The sequence below is a fragment of the Balaenoptera borealis genome (genome assembly GCF_965194805.1).
Source record: "Balaenoptera borealis genome assembly, chromosome: 7".
Taxonomy (NCBI): Eukaryota; Metazoa; Chordata; class Mammalia; order Artiodactyla; family Balaenopteridae; genus Balaenoptera; species Balaenoptera borealis.
Window position 1 is genome coordinate 8,484,361 of NC_138864.1, and position 22,104 is coordinate 8,506,464.

General features: G+C 35.6%; 1 long non-coding RNA gene across 1 annotated transcript; it reads right to left on the reverse strand.

Annotated features, from left to right (window-relative positions):
* Positions 1-2,446: 2,446 nt before the first annotated feature.
* On the reverse strand, positions 2,447-11,576 carry LOC309632136. The gene is made up of 2 exons (XR_014246752.1): positions 8,916-11,576; positions 2,447-8,822 (listed from the first exon to the last, which is right to left on the reverse strand). It is a non-coding gene; the product is annotated as an uncharacterized lncRNA (long non-coding RNA).
* Between the last annotated feature and the right edge of the window lie 10,528 nt (positions 11,577-22,104).

Here is a 22,104-nt window from a genome sequence, read left to right on the forward strand (position 1 = left end):
CTTAAAACACAAAATTCAATTCCAGGGGCATTAAAGATTTAAACATGAAAGGCAAAACTTTACAATATTTAGAAGAAAATAAAAATATATTTCTTGATCTGAGGGTGGCTATAGATTTCTAAACAAGATGCAAATAGGTCAAACCAAGAAGAAGAAGACTGTCAAACATGAACCCCTTTATTTCTTTTAAATTTATTTTTATTGAAGTATAGTTGAATTACAATGTGTTAGTTTCAGGTGTACAGCAAAGTGATTTAATTTATATATATATATATATATATATATATATATGTATATATATATTCTTTTTCAGATTCTTTTCCCTTATGGGTTATTACAAAATATTGAGTATAGTTCCCTGTGCTATACAGTAGTTCCTTGTTGGTTATCTATTTTTATGTATAGTAGTGTGTATATGTTAATCCCAAACTCCTAATTTTTCCCTCCCCCAACTTTTGTCTTTGGTAACCATAAGTTTGTTTTCTAAGTGTGTGGGTCTATTTCTGTTTTGTATATAAGTTCATTTGTATCATTTTTTTTTTTTTTTTTTTTTTTAGATTCCACTTATAAGCAATATCATATGATGTTAGTCTTTCTCTCTCTGGTTTACTTTACTCAGTATGATAATCTCAATCTACACATTCAATGCAATCCTCATGAAATTACCAATGGCATTTTTCACAGAACTAGAACAAAATTTTGAAAGGTATGGGAAAGACTGTTTAACATGGAAAGAGAATATTTCTCACACGTAAGCTAAAAAACTCTAGCATCCAGAATATGTGAACAGGAATTAAAAACAAAACAAAACAAGACTGTGTGAGTTAGTGTTGGCTAACTGCTATTAAAAAAAAAAAAACCTAATTTTGTAAATTAACATTGCATTCTGTGACCTTGCTGTAATTGCTTTCTTAGTTTCAGGTTTGCTGTTTGTTGTTGTGAGGAGGAAAGGGATGAATAGGTAAAGCACAGGAAAGTTTTAGGACAGTGAAACTATTTCATATGATACTATCATGGTGAATACATAATAGTATGCATTTGCCAAAACCCATAGAACTGTACAACACAATATAAACTATAGACTTTAATTAATAATAATGAATTAGTGTTGGTTCATCAATTGTAACAAATGTGCAACACCAGTGGAAGATGTTAATATTAGGAAAAACTGTGGGAGGACGTGGAGATGGAATATGGAGAAAGTCCCTATACTTTCTATAAAATTTTTTGGTAAGATTGCCTTAAAAATGAAGTTTTTTAGAAGCCATTGCTAGGATAAATGGAAAAATGAATCAGAGAAACTTAGCAGGATTTTTCAGAAATTTTGAAGTCCATTTTTGTTTGGTAAGAATTAGTTTGTCATATTTTCAGCCAATCCCTTGTGTATTTTTTAATACACAAGGTTTGTTCTGATGTTCAGCACAATGAAAGCAGGTAGAAATCATTCAGTCCTGTGGATTTAACAGATGAATGCCCCAGAAAGGAAATACAGGAAGAAGAATTTTGAGATGTTTGTAATAACGTAGTGAAATAATGGACCACAGTATCTAAGCCAGAAAAGGGAGAGTGGACGGAAAAGTAAAAAGTTCAGTGCATTGGAAAGGGCCTTCATATTAAGAATGGTAATACTTGGAATAGTTGAAAAAATGAGCTAACAATATTATAACCCTAAGTATAAAAAAATCACGAGTCCATAATGAAATAAATATATAAATGAATGCATACACACATACGTGGTAGAGAATAGACAACTCTTCCTTACAGAAAAATTTAGATAATATGCAGAGACACTTCACCCTACCAGAGATGGAGCTTAATCCTTAGCCCCTTAAGGGAGCTGAATTACTTGCTTCCATAGAATACAATATGGAAAAGGAATAAAAATAACTTACAGTACAGAAACCTGGCAACTGCTACCGTATCCAAGATGACAGTTAACTTCACCACTGTTGGCATGTGGGTGTTATATACCACCTGGTATGATGTGATGAGAACACTTCATGTGTGTAATAGTCTTTCTGTAATTCCATAAATAATGTCTAATTATGATAAAAATGTTAATCAAATCCAAATTCTGGGACATTCTACAAAATACCTGCTCAGTACTCTTCAAAACTGCTAAAGTCATGAATAACAGGGAAAGACTGAGAAGCTGTCACAGATCCAGAGAAACTAAGTAGACATGATGACTAAATGCAGTGTGGTAACCGGATTGGATCCTACAACATTAATGAAAAAGTGGGTGAGATATGCATAAACTCTGCAGTCTTATTAAAAATAATATGCCATGATGGCTCTCTCAGTTTTGACAAGTTACCACAAGAACCTAAGATGATGACATTAGGTAAAACTGAAATGGAGTGAAGTATATATGGGAACTTCCTGTAATATCTTACCATATTTTCATAAATCTAAAATTATCCCCAAAATAAAAAAAAAAAAAAAATTTAAATTGAGTACATAGGGTAGAAGACAATTGTCTGGGTGATAGGACCTGATTTTGGAGTTCTATGTTGAGGCCATGTGAATGTATTGTTTCAGGGAAATGATCTAGTTTATTTGGTGACAAGAGGATTAAAGAACTGAGAAGCCAAAAGATTCATCTGGTGGAGTGAAACGTTGCATTGCAGATGACAGAAATCTTAGGAAAGGTGGGGAGTGACTGACATGTTGGTTGATGATGTGTTAGTTGATGACAAGAACTAGAATAGCTTTATTCTTTTTACTAGGGCATGGAGGAGGAATTGTTTGAAAGCAGAAATGGAGAATACAAAGGACTTCAACCCATTAATCAGCTCTGTAATTGGTAGAAGTTTTGGAGTAGGAATTAAAAATGGGGGCGGATGACCTGCCATCACTTGAGAAGGTCCCAATGGAAGTGATGACAGTGGAGAAATGAGATACGATAGAGAGGTAAAAGAAACCCTTGGAAAAGAGGATTAGAATCGCAGTTACCAGATTCAGAATAGTCCCCATGATTCTTACTTGTGGATATTCATGCCTTTGGGTCATCTCTACCCAGAATGAACAGGGCTGACCAGTGTCGCCAATAAAATATTAGGAAAACTAATATGTGTGGGATCTGAGGCACGGCCTAAAAATTGTGGCTTCTGCCTTGCTCCCTCAGAGGATCACTTACTCTCAAAGAAGGCAGCTGCTATATCATGAGCCCTGGGAGAGGTCCATGTAGGGAAGACTGATGCCTCCTTCCAAAGACAACATCGACCCCATGAACAAGCCACCCTTGTCAAGCCCGGTGACTGCAGCCCCAGCCAACATCCCAACTGCAGTCTGGTGAGTACACCCAGGTAAGCTGTGCTCACAGAACCTCTATGAGATAACAGATGAGTCTTGTTTTCTCAAGTCACTAAGATGTGATGATGTGCTATGTAGCACTAGAGACAAGTACAAAGGGCAGGGGAGCGTGTTTATTATGGACCCACGGGGCACGGCTGAAGGATTCAAGAGGCAGGTAGTTTGTGAGTTCAGTTTCTTATACACAAAGTAAGGTGATTGTTTCAGGAACTTGAAATATTCCTTTCAGTTCTAACATTGTGTGATTCAATCCCCTTTAATTGAGTGTGAAATGCACTCAGCTCTGGTATTTACTGTGACTGAAAGCTGCCCTTTGATGCTGCTGGGTTGATGTTATGATTGATGATGAAGTCGTCTTTGATTTAAGCTTCTGGAGTCAACAAAACTCATAAAACGAAATGTTTTCGTTTTCTTCCTTTTATTTGTGCCTTATTGTAATTTAAATCAGCTCTCATCCTGCACTGCAGGAACATTGTTTTATTGTATTTTTTATGGGGACTAAAGCTTCATTTCATTGTACTGATCAGTGATAAGACCTACAAGTGTTCTGAATATGTAATTTCCAGGCAGAGCATGGATGAGGTTCAGTGAGTGCAGAGAGATTAGGCCAGAAAGACTTTCACATCTAAATGATCAGAGAAAATGTAAAAGGAAGTGTTTATTTGTGTTCTGCCTTATTTTAATGCTAATAGCAAATACAATCACAAGATTGTTAGGGTCTTGACATATCCTTTGCTCCATTTATCTTTCCTTCCTCCAACAAACTGCTGAAGATCTGACCTGTATAAAAAGTACTTTAAGTGGAAACTTGATTCAAGTTTAAGAATGAACACTGCAACAACAGGATAACACAAGTTAGAGTATAATTGTCAATTTCTATTTAATATGTGACTAGGAAATGTTACAAAATAGTCATAAAATGTTTTTCATAAGAAGCTTTACAAATTAATTGTTCATGAAATGCTTTCACTGGCATTATTATTTTCAACATCATAACACAACAGCCTTAGAAGCAAATTCAATATTTTCAAGTATCTGAGGTATGGAGAGTGGAAGAAGTGTTACTGAACTCAGGTTTGGCTGCTTACTGCTCAAAAGCCAATACTTGAGAGGCAAATGTTAGTAAAAAGGAAAGTTGCTTTAATCAGGAAACAGGCAATGTAGGGAGATGGTGGACTCATGTCCCCAGAAACCAACTCCAAGGATTCTGCTCAGCCATGGGAATTTTTAAAGGGAAAAGGGGAAAGAACCTCAGTGAATCATCAAGGCAGGAGGTTAAGCTCTGCGTCATTTTCCATTCCATGCAGGCTGGCTGACTCCTCAATCTCTCTTCAGATGTTATCTCATCTGACAAGTCTGCCTGCAGGGTTGCTAAGGGGACTGCTGGGGATGGAGAGCTAGTCATTCTTTAACTACTTAATTCTTCATTCTTACTTCTTTTAATCTAGGAAAAGAATCAACAGGTTAGGCAAGGCACGGTGTGCATTCAGTAGAGCATAAGTCAGGAGTTAGGTTAAAAGTTGCCTAGTGATCTCATTCTTATAATTAGTTTCTTTTAAGGTTAGAGGGGAACAGAAATGGGCAAACAGGAAAGGGGCAAAAGAGCTGCTTTTAGAAGTAGAGATTTTTTAAAATTTAAAGATATGAAAATCCACCTCTAAATGCAGTATTTGTGTATCCATCCACAGGCATTTCTGCACCTAAAACGTGACAGCTATTGTGCAAACCATTGGGAATTCAAAGCCAGAGAGTTTATGTCCTTTCTCCTCCAAAAATGTCAAGGAGGTTGATCAAAAATGCACTGATAGAATTCAAAATCCTGTGAGAGACATTTGCAAAAGAAAGCCCATAAAAGCATTTAAGGAATCTCTAAATCAGAAGATTTCAGTAGTGGGGAGCGGTTGAGCTGAGCTGTAAAGCCTGTGTGGGAGTTACATAAACACAAAAGCAACTTAGGGCAAAAGGATGGCCATAGACATCTTGGCTGGGGACCCATGTGCAAAGGCACAGATGTCTAAATATCATAACATGGTCACCAATTTATAAACAGCACAGGACAGTAGAAGAAAGCATTGTGGTAAGAGTAGTGTGGGATTGAAGCCATCCAAGAGGGTAGGTGCCAGTTCATGAAAAGGTTTATGAGCCAAACTATGGATTTGGAATTTTACCCTGGAAGCTACAAGCAACCAGCGAAACATTTAAAAGTGGAGAATTACCTAATCAGGTTTATAAAGACACTTTGGAAACAGTACAGAGGGTGGATTTAATACAGAGGGAATCCATGGCTCGCATCATGTATTTCCCCAAGTCCTCAACTTACAGCCATATGCTTTTACAGCCACTTTCCACCCTATGAGTTTATGTCAAATGTTTAATGATATTTTAATTTCCATCTTACAGGAGAACCCAAGAAACAAAATGGAGACAAACAGAAGCAATGTATATGTAGTTGCTATATTCTTGTTGATTTTTAAACATTTTTTGTTTATTTTTATTTGATTCTTCTTAGTGACCATAAAGCCTTCCTTAGAACTCCTAGCTACTCAGTAGAATTGAGCTGGGAGGTGCTTGTCAATGTTACCTAGGAACTCTTTAATATTTCTGTAATAAATATGCGAAGCAGTAACTGCAAAGCTATTTTTGTCAGTCCCTGCAAATGTGTATAAAAAGTCCACTCACCTATTATTAAGTGGTGTTACTTAACAATAATACTTTGTTCTTCATTATTCAATAAGGATAGCTATCATGTAAGAATTTGAAAGGGAAGGCTAATTTAGAAGAAAGAATAAGCAAGACTGCTTAGTGTTTGATTGTTCAGGCCAAGGAGATGGGGCAGAGAAAGCAGCAAGGAAGGAGAGAACAAAGGCTCAAAAATGTCTCTACCCGTATTCCCATGTTCTGCAGTGGTAGGAGCAGGGTTGAAGGAGGGGAAAGCTTGGTTTAGAATGTGAAATGATTTAGTTTTAGATAAAATGTATTTGAATTTGGGGGATATACCTGGCATGAATGTTAAAAGTCTTGCTGCAAATGTGTAGATTTTAGGATTAAAGACACCTGTAGACATCATTTTCCATAAAAGAGAGGAATAGGCAAAGGGGGAAGAAAGAGTGCAGAAAGAAGTAACAAATGAAGAAATGATAACGTCTTGTTAAAAAACAAATTTAGATGCTCTTTTAACTAGCCACTTATAAAATGATTCTGCTACTTGCCATACTACCTTCTCTGAGGACACCTTCTACAAAAATGAATAAATAAGTAATAATAGTATCTGTATAATTAGTCTGCTGGGCCACCATAACAAAATGTTATAGATTTGGTAGCTTAAACAACAGAAATATTCTCTCAGAATCTCACAGTTTTGGAGGCTGGAAGTCCAAGATCAATGTGTCCATGGGGTTGGTTTCTCCTGAAGCCTCTCTCCTTGGCTTATGGATGATCACCCTCTCACCATGTCCTCATGTGGCCTTTCCTCTGTAAGTGCATCCCTGATGTCGCTTCCTCTTCTTATAAGGACACCAGTCCTATTGTATTAGGGTCCACTTGTATGATTCCATTTAAGCTTAATACCTCCAAATTTAACCCCATAAGGGGTTGGGGGGTTAACCTATGAATTTGGTGACGGACACAACATAGTCAAAGAATGATTCCCTGAACCATAGTTGTTCAGCAACCCAAGCTCCTGACCAGATAAAGATGATGAATTCAGAATTGGACACGTGACTTGGAGAGGGTCAGTTCCTTTATAAACCAAAATTTTTCTGTCAAAATTTTCCACTGAGACACAGAAGATAGGTACGCAGCTGTAAACACTGGCTAAGTAAGTAAGGTTGAATTGGTGGGCTGAGGCTCTTGTGATTTGGAGGCTTTTGGGACCATATATGTTGATGAGTGTAATTGAGAATGGTTCACATAAACAGAGAGAGCCCAGCTGAAGGAGCAGCTGTATTACTTCTCAGTCACTCTCCAGATCCCAGATCTAAGCTTTCTCTGGGCGGCTTCAAATGTACCCAGTACCTTAAAATATTTCCTTCTTTTGCTTAAAGTCACTCCTGGGTGTTAGTCTGTGTCATCCAACTTAAATTTGATTAAGAAACCAAGGAAAAGAGAGAGGAGGAGAGGGAATACAGTCTTCAGGTGAAAGTACAAGCAGACTTTACACTTTCTCTTAACCTCAAGGGAAGAAACACAGTTCTGAATAAAACACAAGCTTAGGTTTCCATCAGATACTGGGCATTTTGACAGATTATTGAAAATAAGTTATCTAACTATAACCTGCCTTAATGACGACACTGTCTGATTTTACGGGGAATAGAGAATAAGAAGGCAAAATAGGCTAAAACTATTCACTTCTAATATTCTTCTACTATTATTTTTTTATTTTTTATTTTTTAAATTTATTTATTTTATTTTTGGCTGCATTCGGTTCTCGTTGCTGCACGTGGGCCCTCCCCAGTTGCGGTGAGCGGGGGCCACTCTCCTTTGTGGTGCGCGGGCCTCTCACGGCGGTGGCCTATCTTGTAGCGGAGCACGGGCTCTAGGCACACGGGCTTCAGGAGTTGTGGCTCCCAGGCTCCAGAGTGCAGGCTCAGCAGTTGTGGCACACGGGCTTAGCTGCTCCACGGCATATGGGATCTTCACGGACCAGGGCTCGAACCCGTGTCCCCTGCATTGGCAGGCGGACTCCTAACCACTGTGCCACCAGGGAAGCCCTCTTCTACTATTATTAATAGAAGCAAGATTATGGGAAAAATAAACCCAACCTTCTACTTGTTCTCCAATCGTAGTGTGAACTTCAGATGAGCAAGTGAAGCCAACAAACAAACAAAAAGTCAGCTCCATAAGGTAATGAGAAGTAATAACCAATCAACCAAACAAAAAGAAGGGTTCTTTAGAGTCTGTCCTTCCTTAGGAAAAAGAGATGATGGACATGTCTCACTTAATGGATTTAATCAGATATACTCCCGCATTTCTGATGGTGTCGATCTTTGAGAAGAACCATGTAGAATAGGAGGAAGCAAGTACAATGCTTAGGCTTTGAAATGAGAGGACTTTGCTCTCTGTCGCCATATACGCTCTTTACATCCTTCATGCTCAATAAAAACCTCTATCAGGTAAGGACAACCCGTGTTGCTTCTTTACCAAAACTGGAATACTGTGAATGCATTCCCCTCTAAATGGTGGATATCATGGTGATTATTATGTCATCCCTGTTATTTTGATTGGGAATCCCCACCAGATCCTGGGCTACGCCAGCAGATCCTGGTCTACATTGTGGTGTCTACATCCTGACGTCTTGCTCATTTAGCCATGGGTACCGACCTAGACCTAGCTATGCTCAGAAAAGCCCTCTCTCCTAGCACAGGTCTGGAGGGCTCCATGCCTGACACATCTGGGGTCCAGGGATAGGTTCATATTTCTGGGTTGCCTGAATTTGAACCCAGATGGAGAATTCTAAACTGGCTGGAGTTGAGCCGGGGGTGAGGAGGCACAGTGAAGCCAGTGCCTACCTAGGCTGATTCCAGTGAAGCCAGTGCCTACCTAGGCTGATTCCAGTGAAGCCAGTGCCTACCTAGGCTGATTCCAGTGAAGATAGTGCCTACCTAGGCTGATTCCAGCAGTACCGAAAGCCTCAGCCAGGTTAAAAGGTGCATTGAAATTAGCAAAATGATACCATTATTAAAACCCAGTTTTATGGGGTGCAGCAGAGGACTACAATAGATTCAGCAATTTGGGGGCCTGGAGTATAAGGGAGGCAGGGAGAGAAGTAAGCAAGGTCAGATAACTGAAGTCTGTAGACAGTGTGAATTCTCTCTGGCTTTGCTCTATAATCCTCAGTATTTGGTGTTTTCTTCCCTCATTTGATAAGCAAGCTATGTTTGAGCCAGGACAGGGTTCCTGTGCAAAATAACATATTTTTCCAAAGCTTAACATAGTCACTATTTTTGGTTTTGAAATCAAGACACAGATAATGGGAAATACTTGGAGAAGTCAAAGCAAGGTTTGCATTATCTGTTGAGAAAAAGCATTTGATTAATTTTAAAATATTGTAATGTTTTAAATGTATAGCACTTTTGCATCTATGTGACAAGCAGTCTGCAGTAAGGGTTCATGTATCTCAGATGCATCCCAGAGCTGGGGAGAGATCCTACAGAGCATTACAAGGTGCCAAGCATTATCTGTGAAGGTGTTAATTCTCCCCAGATAAAAGCAGCCTGGTTGCCTAGAATGCATTATTTTTCCCCAAGTTTTTATGGTCGTTCAGGTATTGATCAGAGTTGTAATGAGACCATAACACTGGCTGAACAATGCTTTATTTTTTCTCCCAAAGTTGTGTTCTGTGTGCTCTTACCCCATGTGACCTCTCGTCTCACACTGTGGAAATATAAATGTGGTCTAGCGGGGCCAACAGCAAAAGTCAAAGTTTATTTCTTGCTGGCTGAGTTCATTATTCTTTGTGGCTCTCAGGGAAGGAATAAGCAGGGCAGCATGAAATGCCAACATAGACAGTGCTCCAGTGAGAGCTCTAATTGGCTGCATTAAAAAAGAAAATGTTAACCATCGGGGCAGTTTGTACTGTTCCTGTGTTCACTACTTCTGTTCAATTTTAATTTCAAAAAAAATTTCCTAATATTTCTAAGAAATACAAGAAAGCTATTGTATTTCTAAGTTGTGTATCACTTTTTCAATAAGTCATTTGAAAAGTTGAGTACTTCAAATGAAAATAATGAGACTTGCTTGTTTTATGAAAGTTACAAAAGGTATTGCAATATTGACCATCATATAGTATTCTGCCTAGCATGTTATTTTTAACTGTCTTAGTAATGGAATGTAAAGAGAAATGTCATTTTATTCATTAAATAAGAAACCAGAGTAATTCACTTGTTATAATCAGGTTTTAAGGTACTAATTGCACATTTTACTTTTAGTATAATGTGATGTTTTTCATATGTAGATGGATAGTTCCCATTAACATTAGATTCATTAATAATTATAATTGCTATAGCTTAGAATAACAAAATATCTTTGGTGACAAAAAATACTGTACTAGTCGGTATGATTATTTCATTTCGCATGATTAATGATCTTGGCTTTTGGTTCATAACAAAATTGTATTATTTTGTATTTCTGCAGCATTCTTCTAACATAACATACTTCTCTTTTCTTGTACCTACAAGAATAGTGTGCAAATATAAACATCCCAGTTTTATAATGTTGAAATCATTAGCTATTTCTTTAGAAAGTTATGCATTCTTTTGTTTTTATTTATTTATTTATTTATTTTTAACATCTTTATTGGAGTATAATTGCTTTACAATGGTGTGTTTCTGCTTTACAACAAAGTGAATCAGCTATATATATATATATATATATATATCTCCCCATATCTCCTCCCTCTTGTGTGCATTCTTTTAAATAATTGATAGTAGAAAAGTATCACTTTTTACGTATTTTTAAACATCAAATAATTTAAATTTTTGGGAGTGTTGACAGTTGATTTTGTAATTCTTCAACTGATATCTAAGTAACTGTATTTGTTCCATCTAACCTTGCCCTTAATGTGTAGAATTCACTAAACTGTAAACTAAAAATATTCTTTAAGATAAAGATGCTAATATTTGTTCTAGAAAGCTTATAACTAAAATGCTAGTTATTTTGCATCAAGTATTTGGGCCTTGTATAGTACATTTTTGGATTAGATATATTTCTGGCACAGTTTTATTTATATATTTTTTTGTTTGTTTGTTTTTTTGGCTGTGTTGGGTCTTCGTTTCTGTGCAAGGGCTTTCTCTAGTTGTGGCAAGTGGGGGTCACTCTTCATTGCGGTGCACGGGCCTCTCACTATCGCGGCCTCTCTTGTTGCGGAGCACAGGCTCCAGATGCGCAGACTCAGTAGTTGTGGCTCACGGGCCTAGTTGCTCCGCGGCATGTGGGATCTTCCCAGACCAGGGCTCGAATCCATGTCCCCCGCATTGGCAGGCAGATTCTCAACCACTGCGCCACCAGGGAAGCTCCTGGCACAGTTTTATAGCCATATTTAAAAAATAAAAAACTATTTCTTTATCTGTGCTGCTACTCTCTGTATATATATCTGTTAGCGAACTCAACTAATCTTTTACAAATGTTAAAGAGGGAATAAATTATTAAGAAAGCAAAAGTAAAATTTCCAACTTCATGTCCAGAGATATTGGCAGCAAAATTAAAAGATTACATAGATGTCTACAAATGGATGAGGCTATTTGAGTGAAAGAAAAATAATAATATAAAAGTAGCAATTAGAACTAAAAGGCATCAGTGTCTTATAGTTTTGATGCCTTTATAAGACACTGATGAAAGAAATTAAAGATGATACAAACAGATGGAGAGATATACCATGTTCTTAGATTGGAAGAATCAACATTGTGGAAATGACTATACTACCCAAAGCAATCTACAGATTCAATGCAATCCCTATCAAAATACCAATGGCATTTTTCACAGAACTAGAACAAAATATTTCACAATTTGTATGGAAACACAAAAGACCCCAAACAGCCAAAGCAATCTTGAGAAAGAGAAACGGAACTGGAGGAATCAGGCTCCCTGACTTCAGACTATACTACAAAGCTACAGTAATCAAGATAGTATTGTACTGGCACAAAAACAGAAATATAGATCAATGGAACAGGAGAGAAAGCCCAGAGATAAACCCACACACATATGGTCACCTTATTTTTGATAAAGGAGGCAAGAATATACAATGGAGAAAAGACAGCCTCTTCAATAAGTGGTGCTGGGAAAACTGGACAGCTACATGTAAAAGAATGCAATTAGAACGCTCCCTAACACCATACACAAAAATAAACTCAAAATGGATTAAAGACCTAAATGTAAGGTCCGACATTATAAAACTGTTGGAGGAAAACATAGGCAGAACACTCTATGACATAAGTCACAGCAAGATCCTTTTGAAACCACCTCCTAGAGAAATGGAAATAACAACACAAATAAACCAATGGGACCTAATGAAACTTCAAATCTTTTGCACAGCAAAGGAAACCATAAACAAGATGAAAAGACAACACTCAGAATGGGAGAAAATATTTGCAAACGCAGCAATTGACAAAGGATTAATCTCCAAAATATACAAGCAGCACATGCAGCTCAATATCAAAAAAACAAACATCCCAATCCAAAAACGGGCAGAAGACCTAAACAGACATTTCTCCAAAGAAGATATACAGATTGCCAACAAACACATGAAAGGATACTCAACATCACTAATCATTAGAGAAATGCAAATCAAAACTACAATGAGGTATCACCTCACACTGGTCAGAATGGGCATTATCAAAAAATCTACAAACAATAAATGCTGGAGAGGGTGTGGAGAAAAGGGAACCCTCTTGCACTGTTGGTGGGAATGTAAATTGATACAACCACTATGGAGAACAGTATGGAGGTTCCTTAGAAAACTAGAAATAGAACTACCATGCGACCCAGCAATCCCACTCCTGGGCATATACCCTGAGAAAACCATAATTCAAAAAGAGTCATGTACCACAATGTCCATTGCAGCTCTATTTACAATAGCCAGGACATGGAAGCAACCTAAGTGTCCATTGACAGATGAATGGATAAAGAAGATGTGCCACATATATACAATGGAATATTACTCAGCCATAAAAAGAAACAAAATTGAGTTATTTGTAGTGAGGTGGATGGACCTAGAGTCTGCCATACAGAGTGAAGTAAATCAGAAAGAGAAAAACAAATACCATATGCTAACACATATATATGGAATCTAAAAAAAAAAAAAAATAGTTATGAAGAACCTAGGGGCAGGACAGGAATAAAGACGCAGATGTAGAGAATGGACTTGAGGACATGGGGAGGGGGAAGGGTAAGCTGAGACGAAGTGAGAGAGTGGCATGGACTTATATATACTGCCAAATGTAAAATACATAGCTAGTAGGAAGCAGCCGCATAGCACAGGGAGATCAGTTCGGTGCTTTGTGACCACCTAGAGGGGTGGGATAGGGAGGGTGGGAGTGAGACGCAAGGGGGAGGGGATATAGGGGTATATGTATATGTATAGCTGATTCACTTTGTTATACAGCAGAAACTAACACAACATTGCAAAGCAATAATACTCCCATAAAGATGTTAAAAAAAAAAAAAGAAGTAAAAGGCAATTGTCTAATGGTATATAATTCATGGAAGAGTGTTATAAGAGAGAACCATATTAGTTAAGTCAGGAATATGGTTGGAGATTTCTGGATACTGGCATAATGGCAGTCTATAAGTATTAACTGAAATTCATTGACTAAAAGTTGTTGAGGATTAGAGAGTCTTTATGGAAGGAAATAAAAGAGATTGCATTTGAGGCATTGATGGAGAGTGGCAGATATGGGATGAGTGATGGAATGTTTTGAGTGATATCCTTGGCTAGAAATTTAAATAATCCCCTTTAATTCTTCCCAGTACCAGGCACTTAAAGGGGAAGACATCTCTTTGTTGTTATCGTTGGGGGGAAAAACATAAAAATTGTAAACAGTATTGATGTTTTCTCACCTCATTTACCAGGCAGAAGGTAGAGGCATATTATAATCTGGGCATTCCTTTTGAAGATGAATATGAGTAGTGAAATCATGTGCTGTTAATGCCCATCTTGGAGTATAAATTGGCTGTTTCTGAGTCCTAAGATTTATTGCCTGGCTTATTCTCAAGGAGACAGTGAGAAGAAACGAGTTGAGTATCAAATATGATAATCCTAAAAGGCAAACATATCCTTTACCTACCTTCCACCCACCCCCAGATGGTGATCATGAGAGCAAAGCTAACCTCTGATGAACATTTCTACCCCATGGATATTCACAATGACTTTGGGTTGCACAGATGATATGGTACAAAGTCATAGCAGGTAGATAGAATAGAGAGTTCATATTCAGTTGATTCAACCATATTATGTTATTTCTCTGGAAAAATTAGAGAGTATAATCTTATCTCTGAAATATTACACAACTTTAAAGTACATTTTGTTTATTTTTTGCACAACTATCATTAATAGCTCCTGCACATTATTTTTTCCCCAATTCAGAGAAAATGTAACAATATTCTTTAGGGAAAATCCCTAATACAAATGTGAAATTCACTTATCTTTCTCATGTAAACTAATGCTAGATCACATTTTAGTCAATTTCTTCTTCATGAAATTGTTGGCTTCTAGATCCTGGAAAGATATGAAAACTAAGGCTCTGTTAGCTTTTTCCTTATGCTGAGAATGTTTCCTCTGCAAAATGCCTCTGTTAGGTCACTTTACAAACACATTTTTAAAGGATCTTGCTGACTTTCTGGGTAGAAAGAATGCCAGATCCCTCTGTCAGTGAAGTTTCTAGTCCTTTTAGAAGATTCTGACCAAATGTTTTCTGAAAAGTTTCAATCACTTCAAGCTGAACGTACATTTCCGTTGAATTACCAGCTGTCATTTGGTTATTTTGTGGCACAGGGAAAAAACAAGAGGTTAAAACATATGAGGAAAAGATGATGGAGTTTAGGAAAGACAGGGATGACATAGTGAATGGTAAATTGGTGACACTGAATAGGAAATATTAAAAATAAAAGTGAAAAAGTATTTAGATTTAAAAATACAGGACGTTTTCCATGAAAAAAAGATATAATTTACTTATCAAAAAGTGATGCATATCCTGGTTAGGAACTAGAATTTGAAGATAAATTTTTATTCAAACATAAAAAAAGGAACTACATTCTCTTATAAGGGGAAAAATCAGACTGGTAGTAGATTAAACACAACTGATGCTTAATGATTTACAAACTAGTGAATGGTCAGTAAAATTCTAAGAAGTAAGTTCACCACAATTTTTAAAAATGGATCCAAAATCAAATACCTAAGCTATCAGCAGATATACCATGAAATACACTTACACTTTTTTTTCTTTATAACCTCCAAGAGAGAAATAAGAAAAAAAAAAAAAAAAAAAAGGAGTGGGTAGCTAGTGAAACTAGTACCAGGAAAGAAAAAGACTACATCATTGAAAATTGAATACATCAAAATATATTAAAAGTATATTATGAATGAATTTACACAAATTATTTGACCACTTGGATGAAACAAAGCAATTTATTAAAAAATGTGACTTACCACAGATGAGAAAAAAAAAAAAATTAAACATTTGGACTTTGATGTTTTAAAGAGAAAAGTGATTGATTAATGAATTCTTCAAAAAATTTATGGAGACAATTTACATCAATTTTACACAAACATTTCTAGAGAATGGAGAAAGAGGAACATTTTTAATTCTTTGAATGAAGCCAACATATATCAGATACCAAAATCTGATGAAGATATTACAATAAATGAACAAGCATGCAAAATCGATGAACATAGATACAAAAATGCCTCAATAAAATAGTCTCAAAATAAATCCAGCAATATATAAAAAGGATAATACATCAGAACCAAGGGAGGCTATTCCAGAAATTCAAAGTTTGTTTAATATTCTAAAATCAATAAACATAATTTACCTTGCTAACAAAAAAGAGGAAAAACTCCTTAGGAGAATCCCAATAGATGAAGAAATTATATTGTATTTAAAATTCAGCATCTTTGAGTGATAAATAAACAAAAAAACAAACAAAAACCTCCTAGTAGGCCAGCCATAGAAAGGAATTACCCAAATCCGATAAAAGGCATCTATTACAAACCTACTACTCACATCAAATTCAAATTTTCCCTTGAAAATAAGAAGGAGACAAGGCTAACACTGCACCCATTTCAAAAATTATTCTACTCTCTCAGCAACCAGGAATAGATGAGAACTTCTGGAGATGATACAAAAATTTTTTTTTTTTACCAGAACCCTACAGCTAATATCGTATATAATTGTGAGAAACTAGAAGTTTTTCTGCTAAAATCAGTAAAAGGCAAGAGTGTCCCCTCTCATCCCTCCTTTTAATAATAATCTTATGGGAAGCCCAAGCTGATACAATAAGACAAGAAAAGGAAATTAAAAGTATACTGATTGGGAATGATGAAATAGCAGTCTTTGTTCATAGATGACATGATTGATTGTCTATGTAGAAAATCCCAAAGAATCAGAAAAACAAACAAACAAAAAACAACCCTAATAAGTGATTTCAGCAAGATTGCAGGATACATGGTAAATATACAAAAGTCAATAACTTTCATATATACCAGCAATTCAGCAATGAACAAGAGGAGTTTAAAATAAAAATCACAATACCATTTACATTAGCACCCTCAATATAAAATAATTTGTCAAAAATATATCAAATATATGAGATCTGTATGAGGAAAATTATAAAAACTCTCATGAATGAATATAAAGAACTAAGTAAGTAGAGAGATATTCCTCATTCATGGATAGAAAGACTCAATATTGTCAAGATGTCAGTTCTTCTCAACTTGATCTGTAGATTCAATGCAATCCCAGTCAAAATCCCAGCAAGTTCTTTAATGGATATTAAAACAAAACAAAACAAAACTGATTCTAATGTTTATAGGAGAAGCAAAAGACCCAGAATAGCCAACAACATATTGAAAAAAAAAAGTCAGAGGACTGACATTACTCAACTACAAGACATTATAAAGCTATAGTAATCAAAACAGACTGGTATTGGTGAAAGAATATACAAAATAGAACAGTGGAACAAAATAGAGAGCCCAGAAATAGATCCCCATAAATATAGTGAAATGAAATTTAAGAAAGGAGCAAAGGTAATGCAATAGAAAAAATAAAGTATTTTCAACAAATTGTGCTAGAACATCTGGACATCCACATGCAAAATATCAATCAGTCTAGGCACAGACCTTACAGCCTTCACAAAAATTATCTCAAAAAGGATCACAGACTTAAATGAAAAGTGCAAAACTATAAAACTCCTAGAAAGTAACAAAGAAGAAAATCTAAATGACCTTAAGCTTGGCAATGACTTTTTAAATTCAAGACCAAAGGCACAATTCATGAAAGAAATAATTATTAAGCTTGACTTCATTAAAATGAAGAACTTCTGTTTTGCAAAAATACTTTCAAGAGAATGAGAAGGCAAGGAGTAGACTGGAGAAATACTTGGAAAAGACATATCTGGTAAAGGACTACTCGCAGAAGTATAGAAAGATCTCTTAGAACACAACTATGAGAAAAATGAAACTAATTAAACAAAAGAAAAAATATCTGAACGATAACTCACTAAAGAACATATACAGATAGTAAGCATATGAAGAGATGCCCAACATCATGTGTCATTAGGGAATTTCAAATTGAAACAACTATGATTAATCACTGCATACCTATTAGAATGACCAGAATCCAAAAAGCTTACAACACTAAATGCTGGCAAGGATATGGTTTGAGAGGCACTCTTACACATTGCTGGTGGAAATGCAAAATGCTGCAGCCACTTTGAAAGACAAAACTAATCAGACTATCACCATAGAGTCCATCATTCACACTCCTTGGTATTTACCCAGAGGAGTCAAAAACTTATGTCCACACAAAAACATGCACATGGAGATTTACAATTACAATTACAACTTTATTTGTAATTGCTAAAACTTGGAAGCAACGAAGATGGCCTTCAGTAGGTAAATGAATAAATGAACTATAATATATCCAGAGAATGAAATTATTGAGCACTAAAAAGAAATTAGCTATCAAGCCATGAAAAGACAGGAGGAACCTTAAGTGCATATTACTAAGTGAAATAAGCCAATCTAAAAAAGGTTGTATACTGTATGATTCTAACTGTATGGGCCTTTTCAAAAAGGCAACACTATGGAGACGGTGAAAAGATCAGTGGTTGCCAGGTGTTAAGGATGAGGGAGGGATGAATAGGTAGACGACAGAGAATGTTTAGGGCAATGAAACTATTCTGGATGGATATTATGTTATTATACATTGTTAACACCGATAGACTATGTAATACCATGAGCGAACCTTAATGTAAACTATTGACTTTGTGTGATAATGATGTAGATTCATTGATTTTGTTTTTTCTTTGTTCATGGCACCCTTAGTATCCCAGTAATCTCTTTTTTTTTTAATGTTTTGTTCTATTCAATTTTTTTTAACATCTTTATTGTAGTATAATTGCTTTACAATGTTGTGTTAGTTTCTGCTGTATAAAAAAGTGAATCAGCTATACGCATACATATATCCCCATATCTCCTCCCTCTTGCATCTCCCTCCCACCTTCCCTATCCCACCCCTCTAGGTGGTCACAGAGCACCGAGCTGATCTCCCCGTGTGATGCAGCTGGTTCCCACTAGCTATCTATTTTACATTTGGTAGTGTATATATGTCAATGCTACTCTCTCACTTTGTCCCAGTTTACCCTTCCCCCTCCCCATGTCCTCAAGTCCATACTCTACGTCTGCATCTTTATTCCTGAACCTAAGGGCAGGACAGATCATTGATTTTTAAAATGAAACTGGTGCTGGATGTTGATAATGGGGGATGCTTTTCATGTGTGGACAGGAGGTACACGGGAAATCTCTGTACTTTTCACTCAATTTTTCTGTGAACCTAAAACTGAACTTTAAAAAAAAGTGTATTTAGGGCTTCCCTGGTGGCGCAGTGGTTGAGAATCTGCCTGCCAATGCAGGGGACACGGGTTCGAGCCCTGGTCTGGGAAGATCCCACATGCCGTGGAGCAGCTGGGCCCATGAGCGACAATTGCTGAGCCTGCAAGTCTGGAGCCTGTGCTCCGCAACAAGAGAGGCCGCGATAGTGAGAGGCCTTTGCACCGTGATGAAGAGTGGCCCCTGCTTGCCACAACTAGAGAAAGCCCTCGCACAGAAACGAAGACCCAACACAGCCATAAATAAACAAATAAATAATTCCCATAAAAATAAAAAAGTGTATTTAAAGGTATATATTCTGCTGGAAATTTAGCCAGTACAATAGAGAAAAATGTGTGTTGTAAATGGAGAAATAAAACTTCTCATTATTGGCAGATTTTATGATTGTGTACATGGAACATAGAAAGCTATTATAATTACCAATTGAATTTAGCAAGTTAGCTTGACATAGTTTCAATTAAAAATCAAACGTATTTACATTTTCCTGTGACAAAGAAAATTAAAAAACTGGAATATATTTTTTACAATAGCACCAAAAAATCATATACATAGGATAAATGTCTACACTAAAATCAACAAGATAATATTGAAATAAATTAAATGCCTAAACAAATAAAATGATACACCATGTTGATGGACTGGTACACAATGATGAACTTTATATTGGTATATAAATACATATAGATAGATAGATAGATAGATAGATAGATAGATAGATAGATAGATACTCAGTAAAATTTTATTCAAAAATCCCCCAAAAATATTAGCAGAAATTCATAAAATCATTCTAAAATTCATATAGAAATACAAAGGTCTAATGATGTCCAAAGCAATATTGAAAAGGAAGAAAATAGCTTGATTTACACCATTCAATATTAAGACTTTTTGGAAAAGTATAGCAATTAAGAGTGTGGTATTGGCAGAAGAATAGCAAACTAACTTCAGAGACAGACATAGCGTGTTCAGAAAAGGTTGAGCATTTATATGGTCACCTGATTTGTGACAAAGTGGCAAAGTAATGGTGTGGAAACAATAAGATGTTCAGTAAATTGTGTTTGGTCAACTGGATGGCCACACAGAAAAGAAGTGAACCTCGGCCTTACCTAATACAAGCCAAAACAAAAAGAATTTATTTAATCATTTATTTATATTCTCTTATGATTAAAAATGAGTTGAGTTACTTAATTTAAATAATTTATTTGAAAAAGTGCTTCATCTATCCACCTATCCGTTCACATTATATCCAACCTTCTTGTTTTAAAAGTTTATATAATCATGGCTAGAATGATAACAATCAAATGTAAATGTTGATTATTCTAGGAGGTGTCATTTGTTGCCTTACTATTTCTACTTTGTTTCAATTTTTTATTACTTTTATAGTGAGCACATATTGTGCCCTTAAAACAAATAAAATAATTATTTAAACAAACAATAGAGAAAACATGGATTGAGCCATAAGAAAAGAAATAATGTACAGCACATCAGAAAATCTCATTCTATACCCTTATAAGTGACAAATTTACAGACATGATATTATTACACAGGAACAGTTTATGAACAAAAATCAAGTAAAAGATTATTATATATGAAATTAGAAAACAAATAAATATTAGGCAACAATGTAAGAACAGTTTGTATGTAAGATAATATGTAAAAGCCAAAGATTATTCTGACTAATATATAGGGAAGCCAGAAAGCTAAAAAGTGAAGACATCAAGGAAAGCAATTTCTGTTTGATAAACAGTTTTTTGAATTCTGTGCTAAACTTAGATGCTGTGGGAAATACAAGAAATGGACAAGATATGATTCCTGACATCTTGACGCTTATAAACTACTGAAAAATATAAAAGTAAAGAATAGAAGCAACTGAGAGCATATCCAGTGATTCCTGATAAGAATTATCTTGAGGAGCAGAGAAGACTGGAAAGCAAGCAGAGCATCCACGCAGATGAAGTTGAAATTATCAGATGAATGCAAGTGAAACTACATTTAAGGTGGATTATCTTAAAGACAGAGAGAGAGAGGGACTTTCAAGAAAAAGACAATAAAGTGAGGGAGAGTGTCAAATGCTTACGTTACTTAAATTCATTTTTAATAAAAGTAAAAACAAGAAGTAAGAGATTTTGAGTAGAGTTAAGAAAAATAACGATAGATGATATGTTCACAGCTTTGCCTATCTTATATTTGAGCAGTTGTCTCTTCTACATTGTGTACTGTGGAGAACTAAAACACAGAGGAAAGTTTTCCCATAAATTCTATCTGCTTATGGATACATACACTTCTAGCCATCATTTTAGGCACCTTTATATTGATAGTAATTAAGTATCCAATGGTCTTTTGGTCCAATTGCCTTGCTTAAGGACTATTTCTCCAATATTGGTCTTTTTTTTGTTCCAAATGACTGGTATCTACCTTATATCAGTTAGTTATTAGCTATTGGTACAATTTTTGAGTACACTCTTTGCAAATAAATGCCTATGAAGCATTTAGGAAAATATATATAGTATAGTAAGCCTGATATGATATTATTCAAAAGTAATCAAGTTTACAAAATGTTTTCTCTTCACAATTCAATAAATTTAAGATTCCATATATATGTATAAAAATTACTAGCTACTAGAAAAATTAAATTTAATTAAACTATTGGAAAAAGAAGAAATCAAATCCACAAAATCAGGATATATATATAGTAAGGACACCACCAAAGGAAAGAAAGCAAATGAGATCTAATTAAAATAAAATAAAATAACTACCATAAAATATGTATCTGTAGATGAACTATTTGGAAATTTCAGCTACACACAAAATATTCTGATGACATATGATGTGGAACATATTTTCATTTGCTTATTTGCCATCTATCTATCTTCTTTGGTGAGGTGTCTGTTCAGATCGTTGGCCCATTTTTTAAATCAAGTTATCTGTTTTCTTATTGTTGGGTTTTAAGAGTTCTTTATATATTTTAGGTAAAGTCCTTTATCAGATGTGTCCTTTGCAAATATTTTCTCCCAGTCTGTGGTTTGTCTTCTAATTCTCTTGATATTGTCTTTTTTGGAGCAGAAGTTGTTAATTTCAATGAAGTCTAATTATCAATTATTTCACTCATGGATTATGTCTTCGGTGTTGTATTTTAAAAGGCATCACCATACCCAAGGACCTCTAAATGTTCTCCTATGTTATCTACTAGAAGT